The 18,159-nt window shown below is 39.5% G+C and overlaps 1 pseudogene; it reads left to right on the forward strand.

The window, feature by feature from the left end:
• The first annotated feature begins 14,235 nt into the window (after positions 1-14,235).
• Positions 14,236-15,354, forward strand: LOC118650747 (annotated as a pseudogene).
• Positions 15,355-18,159: the final 2,805 nt, after the last annotated feature.

An 18,159-nucleotide genomic window follows, 5' to 3' on the forward strand; every position in this document is an offset into this window, starting at 1 on the left:
GGGTTGGGTTTGAAACCCAGTTCTGTCTGACTATAAGCTCAGGCCCTTACCACTAAGCTTTACTGCCTTACAAAGAGCATTTCTGTCTCATATTTGATAGTGCTTGTAGTTCTTTGGATTCCCAAGGATAGCGGGGCATCCTAATGATTTAGATCAAGTGACCATGGAAAAATACAATAATTCAAAAATTTACTGATGAATCAACCAAGAGAGTATGTACATTGTTAAGCCAAATAACAGCCAAACTTGTTTGATAAAAACCTTTGCTTAGAACCCAGAATGCTTGGGAAGAAATCTCCAAGTTGCACCAAGCTTCACTTCCCTTTCTTTCAGCATTTGATACTTTCTGGGTGTTGAAATGGGTATATAGGTTCACACATGGTGATGAAAATTCAAAAAAGGAGGCTGGTTTGTATTTTCTTTGTCAACCTGACTTAAACTACGAGATTTTTTTTCTTTCTTTTTATAAACCAATTTGACTTATTGTCTCAATATTCTGAAGACACAGCCCTGGCGATACTTGTGATGAGTTTAGTTTTCTGCAAGATCTAAACAAAATGGGGTGACTTAAGGACAGGGTTTCAGCTTTGCTTCTGACTCTCCTTGGTTTTGTGGGTTTAAGTTAATGTTATTTGAAAGTTTTTTGTGTGTGTGTGGTTGAATATATACTATAACTTGTTCTTTTGTGACAACAAGATTTATACTGGCGGTGTCTCCCATCCCACTGGAAACTGGAAGGAAACCTACAATATGAACCTCGGAGAGTTTTAAAAAGACAGCAGCTGTTAGTGTTATTCAGCAGTGATGCCTTCAAGCTGCCCTTGAGCCCAGTTACAGGCTTGTGCTCCATTCTAGCTCATTGGTGAGCTCGGTGTGCAAACAGCCTGTCAGATATTTATTATATCACATATGCATTTAAACCAATTCCTTGCCTTTTTAATTAAGACTTCTTCAGTGAATAAGACTTCAGGGGAAAGAAAAGAATCTGATGGAGTTGTATTAAATACCAATTTACTTCCCAAATTTCTGATTTTTTTTTCACTTGAGATAACTTGGCCTGAAAGGCAAAGGGATTTGAACAAAGTATAGAAGCTGGCATTCCATTGTGTATATCATTTTGGCTCCAGGGAGCTGCGCTGGGTAAAAATGAGCCTGTGAGATGTAACTGTTTTATGCAAGGGCTAACAATACTAGTCTTTTATAAATCATAAATCCTCTTAACCTCAAACAGTTTGGAGCCACCAACTGTAATCTATAAGGTTACAACTCACTGGGATTCCATTTCTTCTCAGTGCCTTTCAGGCCATTAGGCAAATATTTATATGAAGTTCTCAGCTACTAGGGGATTTAAAATCATTTGTGTGGAAAAGAAACTTCTTGTCTACACCTTCTCAGCTAAAATTTTTGATGTGAGTTTTATGCTTTTCCTTTTGTTGAATACTTTCTGTAATTTTGACTGCCATTTGATTTCATTTCCTTTGGATGGAATTTATAATAGATCTTAGATTTTATTTTATTTTTTGATGGGGAGAATGGTGAGGTGGACAAATTATAATTCTGTCATTCTTTCTTTTAGTGGTATTTTCCTGCACCATGTATGTTGCTTTTCTTGAAGATAAATAGGAATCAATGACAATTATAACTTGATAATCATAGCAACGAGGATCCTTTGGTGTAAACAATAGTAAACAACTCTAAAAAACTTGAGCAGAAAAGGAATTTATTAGGATGATATAGGGCACTTACAAAATCAAAGAGAGGGCTAAAGAGTTAGTCTAGTGAGTAGAGGAATCTGAGCACGCCTTTGGGTTGGGAACTACTGAACGGGCCCATCAGGATGCCACTGTGGATGAGATGACCAGTGGGCACCACTATTTACTTCCTGTCCCCTCTTGTTGCTATCACTCTGATAAGACTCACAGTAGTCCTGGGAGGCAAGATCTGATGAGCATAGCTTGGTCACATGATCCATCCTTATCTGGGGAAAGGTGAGGCCTGGTTTTAGGACACCTCAAGACTCCAACAATCCATGTAGTGGAATCTCCATAAAAGGAGACCGGACACTGTTGGGAATGAGAACTGGACAGTGGGCAGCCAAAAACAATACCCATTTCTTGATTAACATCACACCTAGAGAACTAAGCAAAACAATTCCATTTTCTCTCAAACTTAATGTAGGAATTCCAAGAGATTTAATGTCTCTTTGCAAATTCATTATATATCTGATCATCTTAGATTCAAGTTCATTGAAATATTTGTGAAATCCTTTTGCTTCAAGATGGAGAGAATCCTGAGAATAATACCCTTGATTCAATTCCTCACTGTAAGTTGGGCAGTTTAGAAGAATGGCCAAGGTTTTCCTCCAAGCCCTAATGAAAGTTAATGATGGAGAGCTGGGCTGCATGGTTTTATATGGTTGCCTATTATGAGCTATTGAACTTTTATAGCTTTATTTAACGTTTTATGAAAAGACTTATTTCATGTTTTATTAGAGCTTTGTTGGATAGCCATATTTGGCCAAGAAGCCTGACAGATGAGCGCAAATATTTTGTAAATATCTCTGGTAAGCAGTTTCTGGTTAAAATCATGTTTCATTTTGACATTTTGTGGAGGCGGGGTGGGCATGTTTCTCCTTAATGAAGCACAATAGAGTCCAGTGATTATGAAGGGAGGGGAGTGAAGAGTAGAGGAGGAGTATGCTCAACATTCTAATTTCTTATGCAAAAAATACATTGAAATGAAAAATGTAATAGAGGTCTGCTTTGGATAAAAGCGAACATTTGAGTTAGAAGCCCCTCCCCCACTCAAAATACATCTAGTTGGTATTAAATATGCTTTGTAAAACAAAATATCTTATAGTGTATTTATTTTACCTTTACAATAAACCTATGAAGTGGGTAATAAATAATAGCAGCTAGCGTTACTAGGGGTTTTAAGCCTTGTTCTAAGCACCATATAAGCAATATCTCATTTAATCCTTATAATAAGATACTAGATGAGTACTAATATGAAGCCCATTTTTAAAAAATATATATTTTTATTGATTTTTTTACAGAGAGGAAGGAAGAGAGATAGAGAGCCAGAAACATTGATGAGAGAGAAACATCAATCAGCCGCCTCCTGCACACCTCCTATTGGGGATGTGCCCGCAACTAAGGTACATGCCCTTGACCGGAATCGAACCTGGGACCTTTCAGTCCACAGGCCGAAGCTCTATCCACTGAGCCAAACCGGTTACAGTGAAGCCCATTTTATAGATGGGGAAACTAAGGCTTACAAACATTTCCTAAGCATCTGACTCCAAGTCCAGTCTACAGAGACTTCATTGCCTCGTGATCTGATGTGCATGTCATTCAAGTTATCAATTGACCTTTGAGACATCCTTTTCTTATTTTCCTAAAAACAGCATAGAAACTATTGAGGACATGCATTCTGATGTTATAGTCACATTGGCAATCTGTTCCCACTCTCAAGTTTGCCTTTTGAATGTTCTTTCTACCCTTACCTGGCTTCAGGTTACTATCTTTTTAGAAGAGAGGTCACATCAAATTCCTGGTACCCATTTGTTAACTTTTCTGGGAAATCTGGGCTTTTTCTCCCTGCCCCCAAAATTTAAATGGTTATGTTAAACTTCTCCCAGCAAAGCAAAACTCTTTTCTTCTGTTTGGAAATAAAAGCCTCATGCAAAGGATTCCTAAATCCTTGACTAATTTGTATCAAAAATCCAAATGTTGATTTTTCCTCTTAATTTTTTAAATGTTTCAATGAGGAATTCAGCTGAAATGCCATTTCTTTATAGACCACACCATAAATATCCCATAGACAAGTTGACTTTGTATAACATCTCATGTTCTGTTGAGTATAATATGACATTATGTGTTCTATCATTAATTGAGAGCCTACTATGTGTCAGAGACTCTGATGGGTACATTATAGATGTTTCATATTTCATTCTAAAACACTAAGTGGTGAATATTGTCTCCTTTTTACACATGAGGAAACTGATGCTGAAAGAGATTAAGAGGCAGATCTAGGCTGCAAACTTAGGTCTCCGTCTCTGGTTCAGTGGTCTCTCCTCTATTCCATTTGGTTTTGTTCTGGGGTGAAAGAGAGCCCTAAGCATGTCCAAGCTCAGCTCATCAGGAAATTTCTCTGAAATATTGTGACATCTGAGTCAGGAAGGCTTTTGTGGGAAGGCTTTTGTGATCTTGTCTAGGATATTTTGTGGCTTCTGACTTTGTTGTCAGGGAAGTTTCCATCTTTCTCATTGCTATGGTGCTGCCCTATTCCCCTACTTTAGGGTCTAAAAATCCCCCCAGCAATATCAGTCCCTAGGGTAAGTTCAAAGAATTTAGCAGGCACATTCAGGACCTGAAAGTTGATATAACTCTTAATCATTGTGAAACTTGGAACAATTATATGTGCATGTTTAATTAAAGAGATGTGGGGTAGAGTATGAACAGAAGGAGAGATGCTATCCAGAGCATTACAAGTATGTCTTATGTGTCCATATGTGTCCTTCTGTTGGGGAAGGGGAGTAAAAAAAATCAAAACATGCATGTGTGTGTGTGTGTGCACGCGCACATGTATGTCCAAATAAAGTCTGTGTACACAAGGGATGGTTATGCTAAGTCATATATATATATTTGTTGTGTTCTGTATATGCAAGCACTGAAGCCAGCATGAAAACTCGGGGGAGTACATGTGCTCAGGAGGAAGGAAAGAAATAGCCAAATTCCAGGCTCAAAGTTTAATTGAGAAAAGTGTATAAATTCATTTAGTTCTAAATACATCTTCTAAAACACAAGCCACTTAAATTTATCACAGATGAATGGCACAGGACTTCACATTCTTGGAGAAATACACCTCATACTGGACGTGAAGCTACTGTGAATAAAGCATGACCAGGGATAAGACAGATCTGTTTTTGGACACCCCTGAGCAATTAGTACAAAAGGGACAGCATCATAGGGCTTTACTGCTCTTGAGACAAGTCTAGAGCTGTCTAGACATGAACTAATTATTTCTAGTTATCTTTCTTGATTTCTTTAGACTGGATTAACTCTCTAATAGCTGTGGAGTCTTTCAATTATATCTATGTATTGGTTAACAAGGGGAGTAGATAGAGCAAAGAATAAAGAATTAGGTCTGTCACTGACTCACTTTGAAGACACCTGGGGAAAGTCACCTAGTCCCAGGGGAGCTCAGACTTGATACCACCTAAACAGGCAGAAGGGTATTTGTCCAATCTACATTCAGGACTGTTGTATAAAGCAAATGAAAGGATGGGAAACCTTCTCAATAGCATATATATTGAAAACCAAATAAATTGTTACTGATATTGTTGTTGTCTGGGAACCAGGATGTTGAATGTATCTGTTACTTGGGTTTCTCCACTGACTGATGAAATGAAATGAGCACCTGAATTAAACATAAGCATTTAATATTTGAATTTGTGTACTGTTTTCATTGCCTTTTGGCAGATCTACGGTAGGTATCTTTGTGTATATTATTTTACCTCTTGAGCCTTAAAGGTAGGCATGTGATGCTCTAACTCAGAGGATTGTTTTAAATATTATCTTGGATGTGAGAACAATTTGTAAGCTTGAAAATGTTATACAAATAAAGAGAGTGTTTATTAGTATTTCGCCCTCAAGCTGCTAGAAATATCCATTTTTCTCTTGGTTCCGGTGACAAAGGGAAGGCTGAAGAGCTTTGACAGTACATATTTTATTGAACTCCCTGTCCTGACCACATAATTAACAGCTGGCTGGGTTTCATGGCTCCATATGTGTTCTTTTGAATTAGGATTAATAGACTCTATAACTACTCAGGCATCTTAAAAATTAATTGATCATGTAACACTGAACAGTTGGCTAGTCAGTTAATCATTTAACAAATGACTTTGGCTTATTTTGCCAATTTTGTTTGTATACTTCAAGCTTAATATCTAGACACTAATTGATTTGTTCATCAAATATTTGTGGAATTCTTACCTGGTTCCAAGAAGCCAGATACACAGAGATGAAAAATATGTGGACTCTGTCTCCAAGAGCTCCCAGTCTACTTAAGAAGCAGACAAGTAAATACTAACAAAGTGACTCCAACAAGTTGCATAGAGACACTCATGAAGGTGTTGTAGGGTAAGTGACAGTGGGGGTCTAATTCTAACAGTTTCCCCAAATGTTGGAGGTTATGATGAGCCTGAGGCTGGCAGGCTCAATGAGGGTTTACCAGGCCAACAGAAGGAGGAAGGGAGGAAAATTTGAGGCAGAGAGAATGACTAGGTAATAGAAAGCAAGTGCATTGTCTATACTGGAGTTGCAGGTAGATTAATATGATCTATTAGGATGCCTAAAAGGATATAGTTAGAGTTTCTCCCCTAAGAGTGGGAGAAGTGGGGGCCAATTTATTAAGGACTTGGAATTCCAAGCTAAGAAACTTGAATTCTCTCTGCATCTGGGGCACATTAAAGGAATATAAGTTGTCAGGTAAATGACATGATCAAATTTGCATTTTAGAAAGAGGCAAATTTAAACCTTTATTGAATATCTACTGTATACTCTGTGAAACTCTGACAGATTAATGATAAAAGAAATCTTAAGGATTCTGATCTGATCTTCTGAAATGTGGAATAGGGTGCCTATTAGGGCCTATAGATTTTTCTGCCCTTGATTGGAGAGTAAGGGGGAAAAGCACCAGGGTGGAGAAATTCATTTATCTGTCCATTAGAGCAACAACTAAAGAAGGTCCAGCAAACGATGGTGTTTGGGCAAGAACTTCTTCACCCAAATTTGTGCCCCCTTCCAATTCCTCTCCGTTGTATCTTGACTCTTCCAAACCTTGTGAGTGGGGACAAGTGCAAGCCACGTATTCTATTATTAACAATCATCAATTATTACATCTCTCCTCTTCCTAGGAGAAGAAAAGAGAAACCTTAGAGGAGTATAAAAATATACTTTGTAATAAAGGAATCCTATAGGCCTATGAAAATTTATGACAGAAAAAGAAGACATTTCTAAAGATTGGAAGATGAAGATCATTATCTTCAAAAATGATTTTTTAATGGGAACCAGAGATTTTTTAATAAGATGCAAATAGAAATGGACTTTTAAAAGATAATCATCAAGAATCTTGAGAAAAGAACATTCTTTATACAAGATGAAATGTGTAAACAATAAGATGAGCTGAAAAGGGAACTAGGTGAGATAAGAAAGATGCAGCAGCCAGTTTAGTTACCTGTCTATACCTCTTTCCTAGAGTCAGCCCTCCTGCTCCCCATTCTCAGATTTGCCCTGCTCACAGTGGACCAAACCAGGGTAGACATATGATCTGAACTTGGCCAATTTCTTTCTCCTTGAAAATTGGAATAGGGACCCAGAAATGCTCTGCAGGCTCAGATCCAGCTGAAAGAGAAAGCATCTGCAGGTCAGCATGGGGGACATTTTCTTTGAAGTATATGGAGAAATAGAGATCTATACTGCAGAGAAGGATGCATTAAGAAGATGAACAAAGAAAAACAGAGATAAGAGACCAAAGAGTCTGGAAAGAGATAGACACCGAGAGCAAATAGCTATCTTGGTCCTGACAATGTTCCATTTCCTCATTCCAGTCACCCATGAGGCCTCACTAGACTTCCTGACTTTGGGTTCTATGAATTATACTTGTATTATTTTAAAAACATTCCATTCTTGGTTTACCCTAAATTGAATGGGATACTATTATTTGCAACCAAATAGTCCTTGACCAAAAAAGAAAAATTGCAAGAATGCTAAAAACAAAATAAAACAAAACAAAAAAAACCCAGTCCTAGTGTAGACTTCTGTTTTGAAAGTCAGCTGGAGAACAGCTTCTACTGCAGAATTTCTTGATAGCCCCCAAAATACATATACATTAAAGGATTTAAAAACAACTCACAATAACATTGAAAATTTCGACTTGTAGTCAACCTACTTCCAGAATCAGGAGAGTTGATTTGCAATACTTATTTGGCTTAACCTCTGAATGGCATTTGTCCCCTTTTCCTTGAAGCATTTTCTTCCTTTTGCTCCCATGACTCTACTTTGCTGATAGTTTTCGTACCTCTCTAGCTATGGTTTTGTCCATTTTCCTTGTTGCTTCTTCCCTACTTGACCCTTTAATGGTTTCCTTATGATTACCCCTGGGCCTTCTTCTCTCTCACTCACTCTACTCAAGGTGGTTTCACTCATGGCCATGGTTTCTGTTATTACCCATATGCTGAGGATGTAGAAATCTGCCTACTGGAAATTGCTACTGGGATATGTTATGACAGGTAACCTAAATCATTTCCTTTCCATCCAAACATGCCCTTCTTTAATAAATACTACCTTCTCCATCTTCTCAGTCATTCAAACTAGGAACTTGGGAAACATCCTGAAATATTCCCTTCTCCTTAATATGCTGTCAGTCATCAAGTCCTGTTGTGAAGATTACAGGAAAAATTAGAATCAGCACTGACATTTCATTTAGTGTCAGCAACCTCCAAACTTCATCTTCTTCCTCTGTCCCTAATCTCCTGTGTAACCCTGATAGGTTCACAACCCTCCCCCTCTGCAACTCATAGGTCCTGTCTAAATATAAGCATCTTTGTGCATGTGTGTGCATGTGTTTATGTGTATGTGTGTTAAAGGAGGCAAATGCTGAAATAAAGAATTCTAATAACTGTGGATGACAGAAATTGAGTTTTAAATAAATACTATGAGGACAAAATATCAGAGAACAAGGTCTCATCTCTTTGTGGACTGATAACAGTTTAGAGATAAGCATACTTATCTTATTGCTGAGCAGTGACAAATAATTGCAGTTTGTACCTATTCATGGACCACATTTTGAATTTCACTGCCCTGGTTGTCCATTCTCATTGCTGTGCTTGAAACTATATGCAGAGAGATACAACAGAAAATCCTTCTGGAAGATCAGGCAGCAATTAAAATGTATAAATATGAAATTAGGAGAATACAGTGAAATGTGACAGTATATGATTTTAAAAAAGAGAAAACTGAAGGAGATAAAAAGGAAATAATGAGATACAGGTGCTGTTGAAACTTTAATTCAATAACAACCCTAAAATTCACACTGGAGGCAGTAGACAGTATAATAGATGCTGTACAAAATCCAGTAAGTGATGTAAGATAAATCTGAGCTGTTCTCCTGGAGTGCAGAAAAAAAGTTCAAAGAAATTTAAAAATTGAAGAGAAGATGACAGATGTGGAAGCTAAATACAGAGAACCAAAAAAAAAAAAACCTATTCTTCTGGAAAAAAAGAAAAAGAGCACAGGTAGAATCAAATTTTAAAGATATAAGACAAAACAATCTTAAACAAAGTGAATTGAGGCACGGTTAAAGATTTAAGGATCACTCCATTCCAGGAGAAAAATCAGCAAAAGTATAATTAAACTTATGTTTATCCAGGTAAAATTTTTTTTAACCAGGAGGATAAATAAAAATCCATTGAAAATCCAGGTAGAATAGGCAATAATGGGGAAAATGTAGACTCATCTTTTTTATAGCAATAAATTATATGTCTACAGAATTTTGAGGGAGAAAAACAACAACTATTAACCAAGAATTTTGTATCCAATCATGCTATCTTACTCTTTCACATGGGAAAGTACTATAATGTTATTGAATTAATGTGTTCTACAAATACAATCATGTATTAAATACAATTATAAACAAGAGAGATATGTATGTATATGTAAACATACTGAAAAAATAGACTGTATGCATATATAAATACTGAAAAAATTGACTAACCATGTACCCTTCTTAAAATTTGTATCTGAAGACATTCTTTAACCTACTGAAAAATGAATCCAAACGAAATATCAAGCCTGACAAAGTAACAACATAAGTGTTTGGGGCATACGAATTAAAGTCAGTGAAAGTAGATAAGGCCAAATTACTGTAAATATTGTTATAAAAATTAATGTAAATTTCAATTTTTTCTAAACCTAGACATATTATATTATACATAATTTGGATTTAAAATCCAAGATTATATAAACTGAAATCATGAAATGAGGGAAGAATGAAGAAAAATTAGAGTATTAAAAAGATACTGTCTTATTCCTAACCAAGATAAAAATTACTAGAGGTTATAAAAAGCTTTTGAAAAATCTTATACATAACAATTTATAGAATTAATAACAAGAAAACTTCACAATAATACAGTACCACATTATTGCAGATCGTATATATGTTATATGTTAAATATGTTGTAAATGTTATCTATGTATCATACATACACACATTAAGAAAATTACAGATTATATATACCAGTCTTAAACAAAAGCATCATGAACCTATTTACTTTATTAAAAGACAGAGTCTCAAGATAGATTTAAAAAATCTAATTATTCATTTCTTGATAAGGAACACATATAACACATCTTGAAAGTTTAAAAGCAGTCTTTTTTATCAATGGTAGGTGTTGCAAATCTAATGAAAAAGAAAGCAGAGATTGTAATATTAATTTGAAGGCAAACTTCAAAGAAAGGCATTAACTATTACAAATAACTATTTTTGACCAATAAAGATACACCTAGCATGAGCTTCTTCTTGAAGAATACTGTCATATTGAACTAGATAAGGCAAAGGCATTTAGAAATACAAATAAAATTGAATGAGCGTGCACTAAAATCTTTTCTTCTAAGCCCAAACCTACAAAAACGAAGTAAAGGATATATTTAAATACTGAAATAATAAAATTATTATTTGGGAACAGAAAAAGTTTTTCTTGGTTTATAGGCCAATGTATCAAAGAAAATGGAGAGCAGAAGTTACAGCACTAAATTAAGACTACTTTTGCAGTAAGTCACTTACTGGCAGGAACTCAGCCCAGAAAGCCACTTAAGCTCAAGACACAGGGATGAGAATTCTGTTGCAGAAGATGAACTCACAACCAAACATCACTAAACCCCTGAGGAAAAACTATACTTCAACAGGGACCAACACGCCTAAGTAATAAAAACACTCTTATCTCAGGAAATAGCATTAGTAACCCAATCAGAAAAGGACTTTAACAGTAAGATCTTTAAAATGATAATGGAAGAAATTATGAGATAAAAACAGGACATATAAAACAGTAACAGGTGAATATAAACAAAAATATTGAAGACTTGAGAGGATATATTTGTGTATGTTTGTGTGTGTGTGTGTGTGTGTGTGTGTGTGTGTGTGTGTGTGTATGTGTGTGTATACACAAAGCAAAGTAAAAATTCATTAGGTGCAGTAAATAACATACTGGATAGATCTGAAGAAGAAACCAACAAATTGAAGTGAAAGCAAAATCTAATATTAAAAAGTGCACAAATACCAAAAGTTAGAGTTGGTTAACAAAACTAAAAGCTGGTTCTTTGAAAAGTTCTGTAAAATAAACAATACTCTTAGAAAAAAACAATGAGTAAAAAAAGCACAAATAAACAGAATCTGGAAATGAAAATAGAGACAAACAAAAATGCTTAACAATATTTTTTAACTTATAAAATTTTATGGAACAACTTAGTACTAAGGAATTTGAAACCTAAAGAAGCAGAATATTTTAAGGAACATATAAATTATCAGATGAACTCAACAACCTATGCCAATAAACATAAAAATGGAAACAGAAACCAAAGATTTCCTAAGAAAAGCATCAGACCCAGATAACTTTATGGGTGAGTTCCAGCAAACCTTCAAGGAACAGATAATTCCTATCTTATACAAACTGTTCCAAACAATACTTAAAGAGGTGGGAAACCACCCAACATATTTTGTAAAGCTAGCTAAACAATGATATCAAAACCACACCACATCTCTGGTGAGATTTGGTGTATGCTTTTCATTGTTTTTGTGTTTGTTCATAGGTAGTTTATAGGTTTTGTTGCTAATATGAACGGGAACTTTCTTCTTATTACTTGTTCTAATTGGTTGCAGTTCTAACTGCTTCAAATAAAGTTCTAACTGTTTAAAATAATTCTGGCCCAGCTGGTGTGGTTCAGCATCAACCTATGAACTAGGAAGTCAGGGTTCAATTCCCGATCAGGGTACATGCCAGGATTGCAGGCTCCATCCCTAGTAGGAGGTGTGCAAGAGGCAGCCGTTCAATGATTGTCATTCCCTCTCTCTCTCTCTCTCTCTCTCTCTCTCTCTCTCTCTCTCTCTCTTTCTCTCTCTCTCTCTTTCTTCCTCTCCAAAATCAATAAAAATATATTTAAAAAATAAATAACATAAAATAATTCTGAAATCAGCAGAGCCTGCTTGAGTTTGATAGAAGGAAAGTTTGTCCTTGAAGGGATTTATTTAGTTTCATGCTTAATTTCAATTGTTCTCCCATAACTTCAATTTTATAGTTATTCATTTACTCCAATTTATGAGCCTTTCATTTGGAAAGGAATGAAAGGATAGGGAAGCAGTCTCTAAGGTCCCAAGCATCATACATCAAGATTTCCTTTCATGTTTCTACATTTTATGGATACCTCCATAGGTAAGCTATAGAAAAACTATACAGGTGTTAGTCATTACAAGAAAGGTCATGCTGTTGTGACAGAATTAGGAAACAGTTCTGTCTCCAATCCCAGAAAACCATGTTTTCTCTTTACAGTTCCTTCTCTACCAATGTTTTCTGGGGCCATTGCTAGAAAGAGAACAGATACTTGACTGCTCATGAGTGACTGGGAGACTGAGGTGGGTACACACATTCTCTGAGGTATCACCACCTTTTCTTGCCATTTCTTGGTATTCATTTTCCTATAGACTCAGTTTTGTAAGTCATGAGGTAACATGCATATACATGTAAAGTAGTACAAAGAGCACATAGCATCCATCCTGGGTTCAAATCCTGACTCCACTGTCCACTGTTTTCTAGTTGTGTGATCTCAAGCAAGTTAATTAACATTTCTGTACCTCAAACTCCCTATTTGTGAGCTGTGATTATTAAAACTTTACATCCCAGTTAGGAAGAATGTATATATAACTATTTTGCAAAACTTCTCTTATATTTAGTCACAACTTCATAATATGTTGGCTTCCTTACACTCAGACAATTTATAAGACAATTTGGACCCTGATCACTTAAACATAGTGTCCTATTGAAAAATTTGTTTTGAATTTCAAACAACCCATTGACAAATTAATTTCGTAAACAACCAGGAGTTGCCAATAAAGTGCCCAGCATCATGACACTTAAGAGGAAGGTCTAGCTTTGAAGCTAATTTGAAAAACATTAAATATAGTTATGAACCTATATGAGAATGAGCTGAGTTCTCATCTGGTGCCTGATATATAGTAGACACTTGGACATTTGATGAATGAAGGTGACTGATTTATGTCTGTGTTTATTAATAAAAATAATGAACATGATCCAGCACTTTCTAGTTTAGAAAACTCAATCACTATCACAGTTTTGTTCATTAAAGCCCAGGGGATAAGATCAGAACAGTATTATTATTCCTATTTTACAGTTGAGGAAACTAAGACCCAGAAATTCTCGGTGACTGCCTTAAGGCCACATTAGAACACTGGTTTGCTGGTACTCTTTTGCAAAATCCTGTTACTTTTCTCATGGTGCCTTGCGCTTTGGGACAGTGTGTGGAGTGAACAGAGTAAGGATAAGAAGGTCATCCAAGAGTGATTTGGCACTATCCTGTAAGATTGAAAATCCATGACCCAGCAGCTCTGCTTCTAGGTATATACCTCAGGGAATCTCTACAGGTGCATAAGGACATATGAACAAGAATTTTTATTGCAGCATTGTGTGGTAATGGCAACATTTGGAAGCAACTTAATGTTCATCTGTAAGAGAATGAATAAACATGGTTCACTTCATATGATGAAATGTTATACAATTAAGATAGTATGTTAGCTCTCAGAAATGTGATATTGAGTGAAAAAAAGAAATTTTAGAATGATACATGTAGCATGATAGCATTTACATAGCATTTAAAAAATAAAATGCTAGATACTGTTTATTTATATATTCCATATCTAGACAAATAGATGCCAGATACTATACATATTTATGCTAGATACTATTTATCTCAGAAATATATATATATATACACATGACATATGTGTAAAATAGGAAAATGTGAAATACCAATTTCGGCATAGTCCTTGCTTCAGGGAAGGAAGGAGAGAGATAGACAAAAAGAACCAAGGGGGCTCTCTGCTCCTCCTGTTCATCAGACAGCTTCTCTTCCTGCCCTGTGCTAGCAGCCACAACCCTGAGACACGATGGTGAAAGTTGGAGTGAACAGATTTGGCCGCATTGGGTGCCTGGTCACCAGGGCTGCTTTTAAACTCTGGCAAAGTGGATATTGTCGCCATCAATGATCCCTTCATTGACCTCAACTACATGTTCTACATGTTCCAGTAGGATTCTACTCATGGCAAGTTCAAAAGCACAGTCAAGGATGAGAACGGGAAGATTACCATCAATGGAAAGTCCATCTCCATCTTCCAGGAGCGAGATCCCGCCAACATCAAATGGGGTGATGCTGGTGCTGAGTATATTGTGGAGTCCACCGGTGTCTTCACTACCATGGAGAAGGCTGGGGCTCACTTGAAGGGTAGAGCCAAGAGGGTCATCATCTCTGCCCCTTCTGCGGATGCCCCCATGTTTGTGATGGGTGTGAACCATGACAAGTATGACAACTCCCTCAAGATTGTCAGCAGTGCCTCCTGCACCACCAACTGCTTGGCCCCCCTGGCCAAGGTCATCCATGACAACTTTGACATCATGGAAGGACTCATGACCACAGTCCATGCCATCACCAAAAACCAGAAGACCCCTCTGGGAAGCTGTGGTGTGATGGCCAAGAGACTGCCCAGAGCATCATCCCTGCTTCTACTGGTGCTGCCAAGGCTGTGGGCAAGGTCATCCCTGAGCTGAATGGGAAGCTCACTGGCATGACCCTCCATGCCCCCACCCCCAGTGTGTCAGTTGTGGATCTGACCTGTCGCCTGGAGAAAGCTGGCAAATACGATGATATCAAGAAGGTAGTGAAGCAGGCATCAGAGGGCCCCCTCAAGGGCATCCTGGGCTATACTGAGGACCAGGTTGTCTCCTGCAACTTTAACAGTGATACCCACTCCTCCACCTTTGATGCTGGGGCTAGCTTTGCCCTCAGTGACCATTTTGTCAAGCTCATTTCCTGGTATGACAATAAATTTGGCTACAGCAACAGGATGGTGGACCTTGTGGTCCAAATGGCCTCTAAGGATGAGTCCCCTGGACCACCAGCCCCAGCAAGAGGAAGAGAGGCCCTCAGCTGCTGGAGAGTCCTTGCCCCAGAACAGTCCCCCAACACACTGAGAATCTCTCGACCACCGTTTCTATCCCAGACCCCCTAAAGAAGAGGAGGGGTGTAGGGAGCCCTACTTTGTTGTGCACCATCAATAGAGTTCACTGTACTCAGCCAAAAAAAAAAAAAAAAAAAAGAAAGAAAGAAAGAACAAAGGGAACTTTAATTTTATCCATAATGTTTATTTTATGTACAAACTAGAGGCCTGGTGCACAGATTCATGCACCAGTAGGGTCTGTCAGACGAGCCTGCACCCTCTTGAAATCCAGGACCCCTTGGGGGATGTCAGATTGCTGGTTTCAGCCTAATCCCTGCAGGCCAGGCTGAGACCCCACCAGTGCATGAATCCATGCACTGGACCTCTAGAATGCATATAAGATCTTTGGTTCATCTTTTCCCACCTTCCTTCTTTCCCCCTTCCCTCTGAGATTCATCAGTCTGTTCCATGTTTCCATGCCTGTGAGTTGAGCATCTGCCCCCTGGTTGTCTGTGCAAATCATAGCTACTGGTCAAATGGTCGAACAGTCACTTAGGCTTTTATAAATATACTAGAGGCCCGGTGCACAAAAAATTGTGCACTCGGGGGAAAGGAGGGGTCCCTCAGCCTGGCCTGTGCCCTCTCGCAGTCTGGGACCCCTCAGGAGATAACGACCTGCTGGCTTAGGCCTGCTCCCGGGTGGCAGAGGGCAGTCCCTGCCGGGAGCCGGTCCATGCTTGCTGTTTCAAGGGACCTGGCATATATGGCATACCGTTCTTAAAATGTTTGCTCACCTTCTTGGCACTATGTGTTTTAACCAAGGTCTCTGAGAAAGGTTGTTTCCCCAGGTAGGGATTTTCCCCTGAAGTTAGGGAGGGAATAAAACCTCTTAACTAAGTGCCAGGCAGGTAATTAATCACTTTAACTATGAACAATCATGCTTAAGCTACATAATCTTTACTCCCTGGAATGGAGATAAGAAACGCCCTAACCTTTGGAATAGAGATTGATAGGATTGGAATCAACTGGTATAAATACAGATGTAACAAGACAGAACTTAGAAGAAGACAGAACCAGGAGGCACAGAACCTACACAGAACGTTCTCTAGAGACAGAAGAACTTCGCTGGAGAGAACATGGCAAAAGATCCTGGACAGAAACTGGCCTCAGAACTTAGAGACAGAACCTAGCGAGAGAACATGGCAAAAGATCCTGGACTGAACCTGACTACAGAAATTGGCAAGAGAACCTGACTAGAACCTGATGACTGAACCTGACTGGACAACCTAGCGAGGGAACATGGCTACTGAACCTGCCTGGAGAACCTAGCAAGGGAACATGGCTACAGAACCTGGCTGGAGAACCTGGAGAACCTGGCTGGAGAACCTAGCAAGAGAACATGGACACAGAACCTGGCTGGAGATCCTGAACAGAACTTGGCTATGATGATCAACTGAATGCTGCCTCTGAGTCTTTCCCTCTTCGCCGACTCCATTCACACCTTTGGGGACCCCTGGACCTGCTGGGGTTGGACCTCGGCAAGTCCCAATCCCTAGGTGCAGCCCCTGGTCAGACTCAGAGCAGGGCCGATTGGGGAGTTGGGGCTCCACCCCCTGTCATGCACAGAGCAGGGTGGATTGGGAGGTTGCAATGCCACCCTCAGTCACGCTCAGGGTAGGGCCGATTGGGGGGTTGGGGCACCACCTCCTGTCACACTCAAGGCAGGGTCAATGGGGAGGTTGCAGCGCCACCCCTTGTCATGCACAGAACAGGGCCAATCCGGGGGTTGGGGCGCTGCCCCCTGTCATGCACAGAGCAGGGCCCATCAGGGGGGTTGGGGCTCCTTACCCTGTCACGTACAGAGCAGGGTCGATCGGGGGTTGGGGAGCTCCCTCCTGTCATGCACAGAGCAGGGCCCATCAGGGGGTTGGGGAGCTCCCCCCTGTCACGCACAGAGCAGGGCCCATCAGGGGGTTGAGGAGCTCCCCCCTGTCACTCACAGAGTAGGGCTGATAGGGGAGTTGGGGCACCACCCCCTGTCACACACAGAGCCGCAGGGCGATCAGGGGGTTTGGGCGCCACCCTCTATCACCCACAGAGCAGGGCCGATCAAGGGGTTGGGGCGCCTTCCCCTGTCATGAACAGAGCAGGGTGGATAGGGAGGTTGTGGCCCCGCCCCCTGTCACACACAGAGCCGGAGGGTGATCAGGGGGTTTGGGCGCTGCCCCTTGTCATGCTGATCCTGATGCCAGGAGGCCTCTCGGCTCTGCTGATCCCAGTGCTGGGAGGCCTCGAGGCTCCGCTGATCCTGGTGCTGGGAGGCATATTACCCTTTTCCTATATAGGATAGAGGCCTGGTGCATGGGTGGGACTGGCTGGTTTGCCCTGAAGGGTGTCCTGGATCAGGGTGGGGGTCCCCACTGGGGTGCCTGGCCAGTCTGGGTGAGGGGCTGAGGGCTGAAGCTCACAACTGCTCCTTTTTTTCTTTTTTTTTTTTTTTTATTCTGGGACAGCTTTAGCTCTGGCTCCAGTTCTGAGGCCTCTGCTGCTGAAAGCAGGTATCTGGTTTGTTTGGGTTCTATAATCGAAACAATGTATGACTCCAGCTCTGAGATCCCAGCTCGCTGAAAGCAGGTTTCTGGGGTTTTGTTTAGCTTTTATATTTGTTACAATGTTTCAAACTGCAGGCTCAGAGGCCGGCAAGGCAGGCGGGGAACGTTGGTTTCCTCCATCAGTAAAGCAAGCAAGCCTCATGTTAGCTTCAAGCTGCCTGGCTGCCGGCCGCCATCTTGGCTGGCAGTTAATTTGCATATCACCCTGATTAGCCAATGGGAAGAGTAGTGGTCATACACTAATTACCATGTTTCTCTTTTATTA

This window comes from Myotis myotis, unplaced genomic scaffold, assembly GCF_014108235.1.
Source record: "Myotis myotis isolate mMyoMyo1 unplaced genomic scaffold, mMyoMyo1.p scaffold_m19_p_3, whole genome shotgun sequence".
Classification (NCBI taxonomy): domain Eukaryota; kingdom Metazoa; phylum Chordata; class Mammalia; order Chiroptera; family Vespertilionidae; genus Myotis; species Myotis myotis.